Here is a 13,031-nt window from a genome sequence, read left to right as displayed (position 1 = left end):
AAGAGAACCAGAAAACGATAGAATTCCAGAAAATCCTAACTTTAAATTATAAATAGAAGTGAAGACAAACTTAAACTGTGCAACATATTTTTGTTCTACTGAACAGCAAAATACTTCAGTGTCCTCTTAAAACATTTCAATTTTATTTTTGATTTTTTTTTGGCCTCATCATGAGAGGCAGGGAGTGGAGCCTTGTGCATCAGACCTAGCGCAAGTCACAGGCAAAGCTCCAAGAGTTTATATTGTCCGATCCCAGTCAGGTACAGTGCAAGTTAAATTCAGCATAAAGCTCCCTCGCTTTTGGCCAGGGAACATGCCCAGGGTAAATACAATGTACTAGTTTGATACTGAACATCTATCTTGTTTGTGTCACTTTTGTATACCTCTCCTGAAGATGACCTCCAGAGACAGCGGCCACTATTCTTTGCATCTCCCCACTTGCCAACGCAGTAGTCACTGATCTGTTGGATACAAGTATTTGGAAAGGATAAGCAGCTCACTGTAACAATGGAGCATAATCTCCAAGGCCAGCTGAATCAGATTTCAGCAGAGGGGGTGGGAGAAGAGTAGAGTGCCCCTTGAAGAATTTCCCCAAGCCCCTTATTATTTGGAAGGGTAACCTAACCAGTGCTTTGAAGTTTGCTAAGGGAAAATTAGGACATGGGAGTAATTTTCCAAATTGTTGGACAAGCACTCTTACATCTGGCAGAAATGACCTTATCCTAAAAAAATGCTCGCTGGAAAGCAATGGCCAGAAGACTATCTGCCCTCATTTGCCTGCACCACGATTGCACAATTCAGGAGCTTGTCGTCAACCCCTGTAGACTCTAATCAAATCTCAGTAAGTCTGAGAAGGTTCAGCAGATTTGACGACTGTAGCAGAGCTGGTATTACAACTAACCTGGATCTGCAATACCAGACATGAGAGCTTTCAGAGGACTGGTTGCAGAAATGTTTCACAATCCATACCTGCCCACATTGCAATTCAAGTCCTCAGGAATGGTTTCCACAAGGGGAAGAGTTAATTATAGCCAGGGAAGATACCAACAGCAAAGAGCAAAGACTACCTTTTAGATGTTTCTAGGGGAGAGAGGGATCAACACAAAGGCCACCTTGACCAGATACGGGTGGAGCAATAGAAGTCAAATGTGTCACTTTCAGAAAAATTAGGGCCTGACAAACAGGAATCCATACATGACTACATTAATATGTAATTCAGAGCCCGACTGGACACATGCATCACATTCTCTGATGAGGACAGAACTTGCCTATAAACCAAGGTTGAACAGCAGACCTTACGTAGGTCCCAGCCCTTGCAACAACAAATTCTACAAGCGTCGGAACCACTGGAGAAAGTAAACGGATTTGAATACACAATTCAATTAGGATCATCTACTAATTGAGAATTTGTCAGCAGCTTCCGTGATTTAATTTGCCAGTACAGGTTCACAATTGGCCCATATCATAGAATTGTACAGTGCAGGAGGCCATTCGGCCCATTGTGCCTGTTCCAGCTCATTGATAGAGCTTTCGAATTAGTCCCACTCCTCCACTCTTTTCCTATAGGCCTGCAAATTTTTACTTTTCAGTATATATCCAATTCACTTTTGAAAGTTACCATTGAATCTGGTTCAACCGCCCTTTCAGGAAATGCACTGCAAATCATAACTCACTGTGTAAAAAAAAATTCTCCTCACCACCCTTCTGATTCTTTTACCGATTATCTTAAATCTGTGTCCCCTGGTTACCAATCCACCTGCCAGTGGAAACAGCTTCTCCCTATCTATTCTATCAAAACCCTTCCCCAGTCTCTCCACATAACTGAAGTCCCGCATCTCTAGTGTCATTCTGGTAAATCTCCTCTGTCCCCTCTCCAAGGCCTTGACATCCTTCCCATATTGTGGTGCCCAGAATTGGACGCAATACTCCAGCTAGGCTCTAACCAATGATTTACAAAAGGTTAGCATAACTTTCTTGCTTTTCTTTTGTACTCTATGCCTCTATTTATAAAGCCATGGATCCCTTATGCTTTTTTAACAGCTTGATCAACCTTCAAAAGTGCAATTTGATAACAGATGCCAGGTGTCATTGAAACAGGGTTCAAATCAGGAAGAAACATGGAGATAGATCCAGTGAGCCACAGATAGCAACACCACAGAATCTCTTGGCTACGTTTGCTCTGCAACGAATAAGGCACAGAGAACAGAAGATAGCCAGATAATTATTTGAGGCATATGACTTTACCAGAGGCTGAACAGTTTGAATTAACTGCCAAACATGCCTCTAGTAACACAGAGAAAAATGAAGTTCTGAAACTCCTACATTAATTGACTTTTTTTGACAAATCAGGATTAATATGATTACATTGACATGGCGAGGCCGTTCCCATTCCTGTATATCTGGGCCAGAAACACAATAACTGGACAAGCAGATGCCTTCTAACGTTTTAACAATCAGAACTGCACTTCATGCCAGTGCAGATAATACACCAACGTTCATCATCTTTGAAGGAAATCTTCTAATCATATTGATTTGGCTGCAAATCTTATAGTCTAACGTTCACACATCACCCCTGTGCTCGCTGATGTACATTGGCTTCCGGTTCCTGAACTCCTCCATTTTAAAATTCTCATCCTTGTATTGAAATCCCTCCATGGCCTTGCCCCTCCCTATTTCTGTAGCCTCCTCCAGCCCTACAAGAACTCTGCGTTCCTCCAATTCAGGCCTCCTGTCCATTCCCCACTTCCTTCACCCCACCATTGGCGACTGTGCCTTCAGCTGTCTAGGCCCTAAGCTCCGGAATTCCCTCCCTAATCCTCTATCTCCACCTCTCTCTCCTCCTTAAAAGTCTACCTTTGACCAAGCTTTTGGTCACCTGTCCTAATATCTCCTCCTTTGGGTGTCAATTTTTGTCCGATTATGCTCCTGTGAAGCACTTTGGGATATTTTACTGCGTTAAAGGCGTTATAATAAATGCAATTTGTTGATGTAACGGAAGGTCTGTTGGCTCTTGCAAGCCCCATCTCAAGACAGTATTGGAAGATGTGCATCACATGGTAAAAGGCCACCTGACTGTGGCACATGCCACTCAAAAAGAAACATTATAACAGACAGCCCATTCTAAATTGTAGCTACCACACAAGTACACCTGAAAAGGGGCTGCACCCAACAAGCATTCAAGTACTACATAAAGCCAACATCTTTCATTTACAAGTTTTTACGAGGACTTCCCACCACAATCATGTATCAGGCTTCCTTTACATAGCTCTATTTTGCTAGCTTTATATTTAGTTACTTTGCTCTTGAAACATTTTTGTCCTGTAGGCTCGTGAATGGGATCAACAAATGGTCAAAACTGAAAGAAACTGTCGTCGCAAGTACTCTTGATGCCCTCGGTTAAATCCTTCCCAGGTCAGATAAAAATTAATTCTGGTTAGACTGCTGGAAAAATGAAAGAACCAAAAACTGATCAAAAGATTTGGCCCACAGCTATGAGAAGCAACTAATGAAAAAATTGCCTTCCATCTTCAGCAAAGAATGGATGAATATAAAAAGGAGCCTGGAGTCCATTTTAGCACTATGTAATAGAACATATGATCAAAAATGTTGGTACCGCTGGGCTCCAGAGTTTGCAAGTATAGAAGTGGTTTGAAACTGCACTGTACAATATTAGCAACAACACATTAAGTTGTTTTGTTACCAACATCCCGTGGCACAGCTTTGAGTGTCATAGGCGAGAACTCACCTCAAATTGATGGAGACACTTTTCTTCCCCGATTCACCACACTCTCTCCTTCCCATTGACGCTCTATAAATGCAAGTTCTTTCTTACCTCTCTGGAAGCTGCAACTCATGAGGTACAGTCCCACAAGTCCTGGTAGCCCTTTAACACCTTTTTCATGTGCTAGCCTAGACAGTGACTCAGCTGCTCAACTATGGGGTGCATCACAAATAAGCCTGACCCCCCACCCCTGCCATAATTGTCAGACTTCCACATATACGTACTTACCAGTAATGGATCACTGGACAGCTCGGGGACCAATTGCAGCATCCCCATCCCAGCTGTGATTAGCTACGTCAGCACAGACTGGGTCTCAAACCGGAGATGTTCCAATCTGCATGGTTCAGCACCACAACAGGCAATGTATTACCACCCCCCCCTCCCCATTCTAGTTTTACACATTAGCTGAATCCAAGTTAATCCAGATTCAGAATTTCCAGCCAACAGCTCGAGTTCTTTGGCACCACTAAAGAAACTTCCAGTTTGTTATTTTGCTAGCTCCAGCTGTGAAGTTTAATTTTCTCAAGAAATTAAAGCTAACAGTTTTGGAAAAAACTATTTTTGATTGGGAGTAATAGCTTTTCTTATGGGTTATGAGAAGGTTCAAACTCCACTGCAGGACTTGAGCACACAATCTAGGTGGACACTCCAGTTTAAGCAGAGGGGGTGCTGCATTGTCAGAGATGCCACCTATCGGCTGAGACATTATACCGAAGCCCTGTTTGCGTGTTCAGTGGATGGTAAAGATCCCAGGGCATCAAAGAGGAGCATGGAGTCCTCCCCCAAACAACATCAAAATAAGACTGATCATTCATCTCACTGGTGTTCATGGGATGTGGCTGGCACAGAATAGCTGCTGCATTTGCTAGGTAACAACTATCACACCACAAAATTTGAGACAGGATATGGTGCTATATAAATGCAAGGCTTCTCTTCAATACAGTGTCTAACCTCACTTGTAGCATGTGTACAATTCAAAAATAAAAAGTAAACAAACACATTTACAAGGAATATTTCATGAACTTCCTTGACACCTGATAAATATCTCTACAAGACAGACTGACTAGATTGTCAGAGATGATAACCTATTTTTAATCATTAGTAGCAGACTTTCTTTTGCGCTCAACAAGTTGAGGCTGGGAAAAGCAACATTTCTCCATTGTTTTTCTCACTCCTCAGTGTCAGATGAACCACAAACCCTCTCTCAAACCAGAAGAGCACCCTCTACCTACACTACCATTTCCACTTCCCATGCTACTCATTCTTACAGCCAGAGTGATATTGCTAACTTGCACCAAATTACAGGCAGTTTGTGTTGTGGTCAAGACTACTCCACATTAATTTCATGTACATACAAACATATGTGTGATAACACAAGGAAAGGCCAATCACGCCCACCACTGCTAATTCTACTCATTAGGCGGTAGCACCTTGTGTACCACTCTCCTCAATCGCTAGTAATGCTAACTCCTGGGGAGGCAAATAAAAACCTCCGGATAATTCCTGAATGGAACTCTGGAAAATTCCTCCAGGATTAGCAGCTAACATAAAAGGGGACCCAAAAATCTTTTATAAACATATTAATAGTAAAAGGGTAGTCAAAGGAAGCATGGGACCATCTAGGGAGAAAAAGGGTCTTCTTGTGGAGGCAGTGGGCATGGCTGAGGCACCAAATGAATACTTCGCATTCCTTTTCACTAGAGAGGACGCTGCCATTATAGCAGTAAAGGAGGAGGTAGTAGCAATATTGGATAGGATAAAAATAGGTAAAGAGGAGGTACTTAAAAGATTGGGAGTACTCAAAGTAGAAGAGTCACCCGGTCCAGATGGAATGCATCCTAAGTTACTGAGGGAAGCAAGGGTGGGAATTGCAGAGGCACCGGCCACAATCTTCCAATTCTCCTTAGATATGGGAGTGGTGCCAGAGGACTGGAGGATTGTAAATGTTACACCTCTGTTCAAAAAAGGGGAGGGATAAACCCAGTAATTATAGGCCAGTCAGCCTAACGTCAGAGGTGGGAAAACTTTTAGAGACAATAATTCAATAATTTGGGACAAAATAAATTGGCACTTGGAAAAGTATGGGTTAATAAATGAAAGTCAGCACAGATTTGTTGGAGGAAAATCGTGTTTGACTAACTCGATTGAGTATTTTGATGAGGTAACAGAGGGTTGATGAGGGTAGTGCAGTTGATGTGTATATGGATTTTCAAAAGGCATTTGATAAAGTACCACATAATAGATTTGTTAGCAAAATTAAAGCCCATGGGATTAAAGGGACAGTGGCAGCGTGGATACAAAATTGTCTGGGGGGCAGAAAGCAGAGAGCAGTGGTAAACAGTTGTTTTTCAGACTGGAGGGAAGTATACTGTGGTGTTCTCCAGGGGTCAGTATTAGGACCACTGCTCTTTTTGATTTTTAATTAATGACCTGGACTTGGGTATAGAGGGTATAATTTCAAAGTTTGCAGATACACGAAACTCGGAAATGTAGTAAACAATATGGAGGATTGTAACAGACTTCAGGAGGACAGAGACAGACTGGTGAAATGGACAGACACATGGCAGCTGAAATTTAACGCAGAGAAGTGTGAAGTGATACATCTTGATAGGAAGAATGAGGAAAGACAATATAAACTAAATGGTACAATTTTAAAGGGGGTGCAGAAACAGAGAGACCTGGGGGTGCACATACACAAATCTTTGAAGGTGGCAGGACAAGCTGAGAAGGCTGTTAAAATAGCATATGGGATCCTGGGCTTTATTAACAGAGGCATAGAGTTTAAAAGCAAGGAAGTTATGTTCAACCTTAATAAAACAAACACTGGTTAGGCCTCAGCTGGAGTAGTGTGTTCAATTCTGGGCACCACATTAAGAAGGATGTCAAGGCCTTAGAGAGGTGTAGAAGAGATTTACTAGAATGGTACCAAGGATGAGGGACTTCAGTTATGTGGAGAGACTGGAGAAGCTGGGGTTGTTTTCCTTAGAACAGAGAAGGTTAAGGGGAGATTTGATAGAGATATTCAAACTCATGAACAGTTTTGACAAAGTAAATAAGGAGAAACTGTTTCCAGCGGCAGACAGGTCGGTAACCAGAGGACACATGTTTAAGGTGATTGGCAAAAGAACCAGAGGTGGCATGAGAAAACATTCTTTTACGCGGTGAGTAGTTATGATCTGGAATGCACTGTCTGAAAGGGTGGTGGAAGCAGATTCAATAGTAACTTTCAAAAGGGAATTGAATAAATACTTGAAGGGAAAAAATTTACAGCACTATGGGGAAAGAGCAGGGGAATGGGACTAATTGGATAGCTCTTTTCAAAGACCCGGCACAGGCACGATGTGCCGAAAGACAACCTTCTGTGCTGTATCTAATATGATGCTATGATTCCCTGAAGCAATCAAGCTAGCTCCAGGAGACCATGGTTGCCCATGATTAATCATCTGACATAATTAACCTACACACCCGCTCGATATGTCAGAGACCTTAAGAACATAGGAGTTTACAGAACTGTAAGGGTCCATTTCTATCCATTGGGTGCGTTCCAGACTTCATATCCGACTTTATCTCCCACACCATATCCCATTTGATCTCTCATAACTTTCCCTTTATCTCTCTCATTCTTCAATAGCCCAGTTGGTGAAAAAAATGCATCCAACTTCCTCTTGAAATTTGCCCTGATGTAGCACCCTTACAGAGTGCACAGAAGGAACGTTCACCACGTCAAGTCTTGGCTGGATTGAAACTCAGGTTATACAGGGCCTCTGGTGAAAAGGACAGCAACTTAGTGCACCAGCAGGATCTTACATAGATGTTTTCAACGGAAGAACAGCAATTTTAATTCATGAAAATTAGTTGAAGTTGCTTTGTCCTGATCTTTATTTCCCCAAGCAAGTTTTTTTTTGAACATTTATCTCAACCGCTATCTTGAAAAAAGTGGAAAGGTGAAACAGCAGCGTGTAGTGCTCATGATTTCCCAACCTTTAGCACACTGATGTCAAGTAGAGGATGGGTGGCTGGCTGATTGGTTCGCTGCAGGGAAGGGGACAATTAAAATCAGATAGCATATCATTACACTCTCACACGCCTGTACTGGGTCAGTTCAAGAGCGGCACTGACACAGGCCTGGCAATGAGTCACCCAGCTGCCCATGCGGGCACTGATTGTTGTGGAGCAACGAGCCCAAGTGAAGGATACTGGATAAATGTAGCCTGTGCGTGTGGACAGCAGGAGACCAGGTGAGAAACCTGGCAATGCAGGAAACAGAAGAGCTCAACTTGAAATTGGCAGATCACAAATCTAGGTCCAAGGGATGCTGTCCATTCTACTGTTGATCATTGACTCCTGAATAGAGCACCAGGCACCAAAACATTTTTTTATTGCACCAAGATGGTTTTAGAATACAACAGCCTGCAGTTTATCCCCTGTGTTAAACCCACTACGTATCCAACTGACATTTTTAGAAGGGATCTGCACTGTGCTTTAAACTCTAGCCAAGTTGGCAGTAGTTCACGAAATGCTGGAATCAAAGACAAGACATTGATATCTGTAGAGTTGCAGAGCCAACAGTAAGTACTTATTGGAGGTGGCAGTTTTTACAGAGACTGCCCTCTGACCCTTTCTATAAATAAATGTGGACAGTCAGGCATTGGAAGGACAGTCAGTCAGCAGAGCACTAGACCATACCAATGTGGAGGGGTTTCGCTAAAGAGACATAAAAGGAAGGAAACTCTGAGAAATGGCTATGACAAATACATCGGTGTGCGCCAAATACCAGGCACACCACATCTGGTTATTATGGAAACGTATCCAAGCAAAACATTTTGAACAAATATACCAAAAACTTGGACAGAAGTCAAGAATGGGAACCAACAAACAAGGATGTCATACAGTCACAACTATGCTGGCTCAGTTAGCAACACCATTATCTAGTGGATCAGAAGATTGTGGGTTTGAGCTGCATCCTAAGGTTCAAGAATGTCTTACTGCAGTTATACAGGGCCTTGGTGAGACCACACCTGGAGTATTGTGTGCAGTTTTGGTCTCCTTACCCAAGAAAGGATATACTTGCCATAGAGGGAGTGCAGCAAAGGTTCACCAGACTGATTCCTGGGATGGCAGGACTGTCGTATGAGGAAAGATTGGGTCGCCTTGTCCTGTATTCACTCGAGTTTAGAAGAATGAGAGGAGATTTCATCGGAACATATAAAATTCTGACAGGGCTAGACAGACTGGATGCAGGGAGGATGTTTCCCCTGGCTGGGGGGTCCAGAACGAGGGGTCACAGTCTCAGGATAAGGGGTAGGACATTTAGGACTGAGATGAGGAGAAATTTCTTCACTCAGAGGGTGGTGAACCTGTGGAATTCTCTACCACAGAAGGCTGTGGAGGCCAAGTCACTGAATATATTTAAGAAGGAGCTAGATAGATTTCTAGACACAAAAGGCATCAAGGGGTATGGGGAGAGAGCGGGAATATGGTATTGAGATAAAGGATCAGCCATGATCATACTGAATGGCAGAGCAGGCTTGAAGGGCCGAATGGCCTACACCTGCTCCTATTTTCTATGTTTCAATGTTTCAAGTATACAATCCAGGCTGGTACTCCAGTGCAGGACTGAGGGATCACTGCACTGTCAGAGGGACTATCCTTTTGATGAGACATTGAAACTAAGGTCCAGTTTGTCGGTTTAAAAAAAACATTAAAGCCATAGTGGGAAGCTGGTAGGGTAGGTATTTTGCAAGAATGAGATCAAACTAACTGATCAGCTTTATGCTTTTGAACCTACCTTCATACGTGCTATGGGTAGTAACTGAATGCAATGAGTCTGCCAGGGACAAACAACATGTAAAAGATCTATACCTATTGTGGTTCACAGCATTTTTCTGAGATGGCACATACCAAGAAAATGCCTTAAGTGAGAGGATCACGTGATACCACGTGACAGGAACAACCCATCATTCTGTTTCAACCTTCATTTTAACAATGAACATTTCACATTAGGGTTGCCAGCCCTCTAGGATTGTCCAGGAGTCTGCAGGAATTCAAGATTAATCTCCAGACACTGCTGTGAGCAACCCAGGAGAGAAATCAAAGAGGCTTTAAAAGTGTTTTTATTTTTCATTTTCTTTGAACATGTTTGTTTATTAGTTACAAAAATATTGGGGATGGGTAAAAAAATGTCTGTTGGACTGATGGTCAAGAATTATACAATCGAGGAATGAAGTCTGTTTGCTTTCTAATTGGCGCAGGAATGCAGTGCCATGAGGATGGATGTGTGGGGTGACCAGTGGCAGGGGCATGGGGACGGGAGGTCATTTGTAGAATTGGGGAGGGCACAAATTCAAGGTTATGAAGGGCAAGTTTACCTCCAGGAATACGTTCAACCAGAGTTGGCAACCCTATTTACATAGTGTTTTATTCAGAGTTCTCTGCTGATGCAAAGCGTGGCACTCCACTCAACTGTACTCTGTCCAAGTGAAGCACAGCAATGCATTCACCACAAGATCAGTTTAGAAGATGGCCGTCAGTCCATTTGATCTCATATTTCCGGAATACCAATCTTAGCCTCCCTTACAACATCTAGTTAGTTCTTAAATTGAGTTCAGTGCCCCAGCCTCAATCACCCCTCTTGGCAGCCAACTCCAGCTGTTGATCATCCATGTAAAGAAATACTTCTGGCATCTGTCCTAAACTTGCCCTTCATAACCTTGAATTTGTGCCCTCCCCAATCCTACAAATGTGAACTGCAGCATAATTTGCCATTTTGATCTCATTTAGGATCTGCGAAAAAGAAACAAAAATTAATTTTGATGCTTTGGCAGGCTTAATTTTTTTACTTTTTTAAAAAAAAACTTGCACAACATCTGAAATGCACCAGGATGAGAGAATGCTGACCTTCCATTCTCGGTGCTGGTGCTCGGTAACCTTCCGTACCCTTGGCTAAGGAAATGACGGGTCACATAATCAATCTTAAATATTGGGTCTCCGAGGGCAATGACCAATGATACAATCGAGCACTCACTCGGTGACAAAAGTTTAACTTTGCTGCAGAGAGAAATAAAGGGAAGTTCACTGCACTGTAAATATTTCCCCGTTTGGTATTTTTCACATTTCATTTTTTTAAAAAATAGGTAACACCCTTTTTGTAAAGCAATTCCAGTGCAGCTATGACACTGGCATCTGCCTGACGATGTGAAAAATTGCCCAAGTATTTCCTAGTCACAAAAAAACAGGACAAATCTAACACAAATTACAATCTCCTCCCAATCATCAGTAAAGTGATGGAGGAGCCATCAACAGTGCCAAGCAACACCTGTTCACCAATAGCTTGCTAGCCAAAACTCAGTTTGAGTTCCACCGAAACCACTTGGCTCCTGACCTCATTACCACTTTGATCCGGACAAGTACAGGAGGAGAGGTGAGAGTAACTGCCTTCAATATCAAGTCACCATTCAACAGTATGGCACCAAGGATGCCTAATAAAACTGAGGTCAATTGGGGGGAGGTCAAGGGGAAAACCTTCCAGTGGCTGGAGTCATAGTTGACACAGAAAGATGATTTATGGTTGTCAGAGGCCATATGTTGCAACCCCAGACCTTCGCTGCAGGAGTTCCTCTGGGCAGCATTCTGGGCCCAACCATTTACAGCTACTTTATCAATGACCTGCCCTCGGTCACAAAGTCATAAATGGAGCAGTTTGGTGACAATTCTACAGAGTTCAGCTCCATTCATAATATATCCAGGCTTGGGCTGACAAGAGGCAAGTAACATTTGCATCACCTAAAATGAGTCAGCCTTGACTTAATGGTAGCAGTCTATCCTCTGTGCTAGAAGGTAGTGGGTTCAAGCCCCACTCCAGAGACTTGAGCACACAACATAGGCTGACACTCCAGTGCATTACTGAGGGAGTGACACACTGGTCACAAGTGCCGTCTTTCAGATGACAAATTAAACAGAGACTATCTGTCTGCTCAGGTGGCCCTAAAAGATCTCACAACCCTATGCAAAGAGGAGCAGGGAAGTTATCCTGGTGTCCTGGTCAATATTTATCCCTCAATCAACACCACTAGATAATTTGTCTTAGTGTAGTCATTTATTCCATTGCTGTTTGTGGGACCTTGCTGTGCACAAATTGGCTCCACTGTTTTCCTACATTACAACAATGACAACACTTCCAAAGTACTTCATTAACTGAAGCATTCCAAGTACATGAAAGGTGCTGAATAAATGCAAGTGTGTTCCTTCTTTTGTGTCACCTCAGTGCCAGCAATGACCATCTCCAACAAGAGAAGGCACAAGCATCTCCTGACCTTCAATGACATCACTATCATCGAGTCTCTCACCACTGACATCCTGGGTGTCACAACTGGACCACGCATAACAACATGGCAACAAGAGGAGGGCAAAAACTGGGCACACTGCGAAGAATGGCTTACCTGTTGACCCCTCAAATCCTTTCCACCATTTACTAGTCTACATTTAAACTCACCACCATTAAGAACAGAGCAGTTCACTTGATTGCGACTGAAGTCAGTATCAAACCCCTCCACCACACTGTGGCAGTGGTACGTACTATCTACAGTATGCATTGCAGCAGCATCTCCCAGCCCCGCAACCTCTACAAAAGCAGCAAGATAGTGAACATTATCACCTCCAAGATCTTCTCCAAGTCGCAGACTATCCTGACTCGGACATATACAGTCAAAATCCTGGAGTTCCCTGCCCAACATCATCGTGCAAGCACCATCAGCACAAGGGGTGCAGCAGTTCAAGGCTCATCACTTGCTCTGAGCAATTAGGGATAGGCAATAAATGCAGCCTTGTCAATGTTGTCCACATCCCAGAAATAAAAAAGGAAAGGCAGTCTGAGAAATCAACGTGTTAACACATACAGGAATGCAATGGAGCCCAATCAGGTTGTTCCACGGACCAGCAAGACTCAAAGGATGCAGCATTCCTTCCAGACATTCCCAAGGAACAGAAAAATAAAAATAGCTTATAAAAACAAATTGATGTATGACACTCCTTACGGTGCGTGACACAATTTGGAACATTACTCAAGTGGAAACAGTTAATGTTCAGAAATGGAAGCAAATTTTCTATGATGAATATTTGAGGCTGAAAATATTGAAGTAGCAGGAAAGAAAGTTTCACAAAAATCCTCAACACTACCAGAGCTTTACTAGCGATTTTATTTGTGGGAAAGGCTGGGTACGGGGTAAGACCGTGATGGCAGCAGTCTTAGTGA

The 13,031-nt window shown here is 42.9% G+C and overlaps 1 protein-coding gene across 3 annotated transcripts in view; it reads right to left on the bottom strand.

The window, feature by feature from the left end:
- Positions 1-13,031, bottom strand: part of LOC137332572 (C-terminal-binding protein 1-like) — a 92,758-nt gene that overhangs the window by 54,365 nt on the left and 25,362 nt on the right. The window lies entirely within an intron of this gene.

Source organism: Heptranchias perlo, chromosome 14 (assembly GCF_035084215.1).
Source record: "Heptranchias perlo isolate sHepPer1 chromosome 14, sHepPer1.hap1, whole genome shotgun sequence".
Classification (NCBI taxonomy): domain Eukaryota; kingdom Metazoa; phylum Chordata; class Chondrichthyes; order Hexanchiformes; family Hexanchidae; genus Heptranchias; species Heptranchias perlo.
The sequence above is the reverse complement of the archived record's forward strand: the minus strand, read 5'-3'. Positions and strand labels throughout refer to the sequence as shown.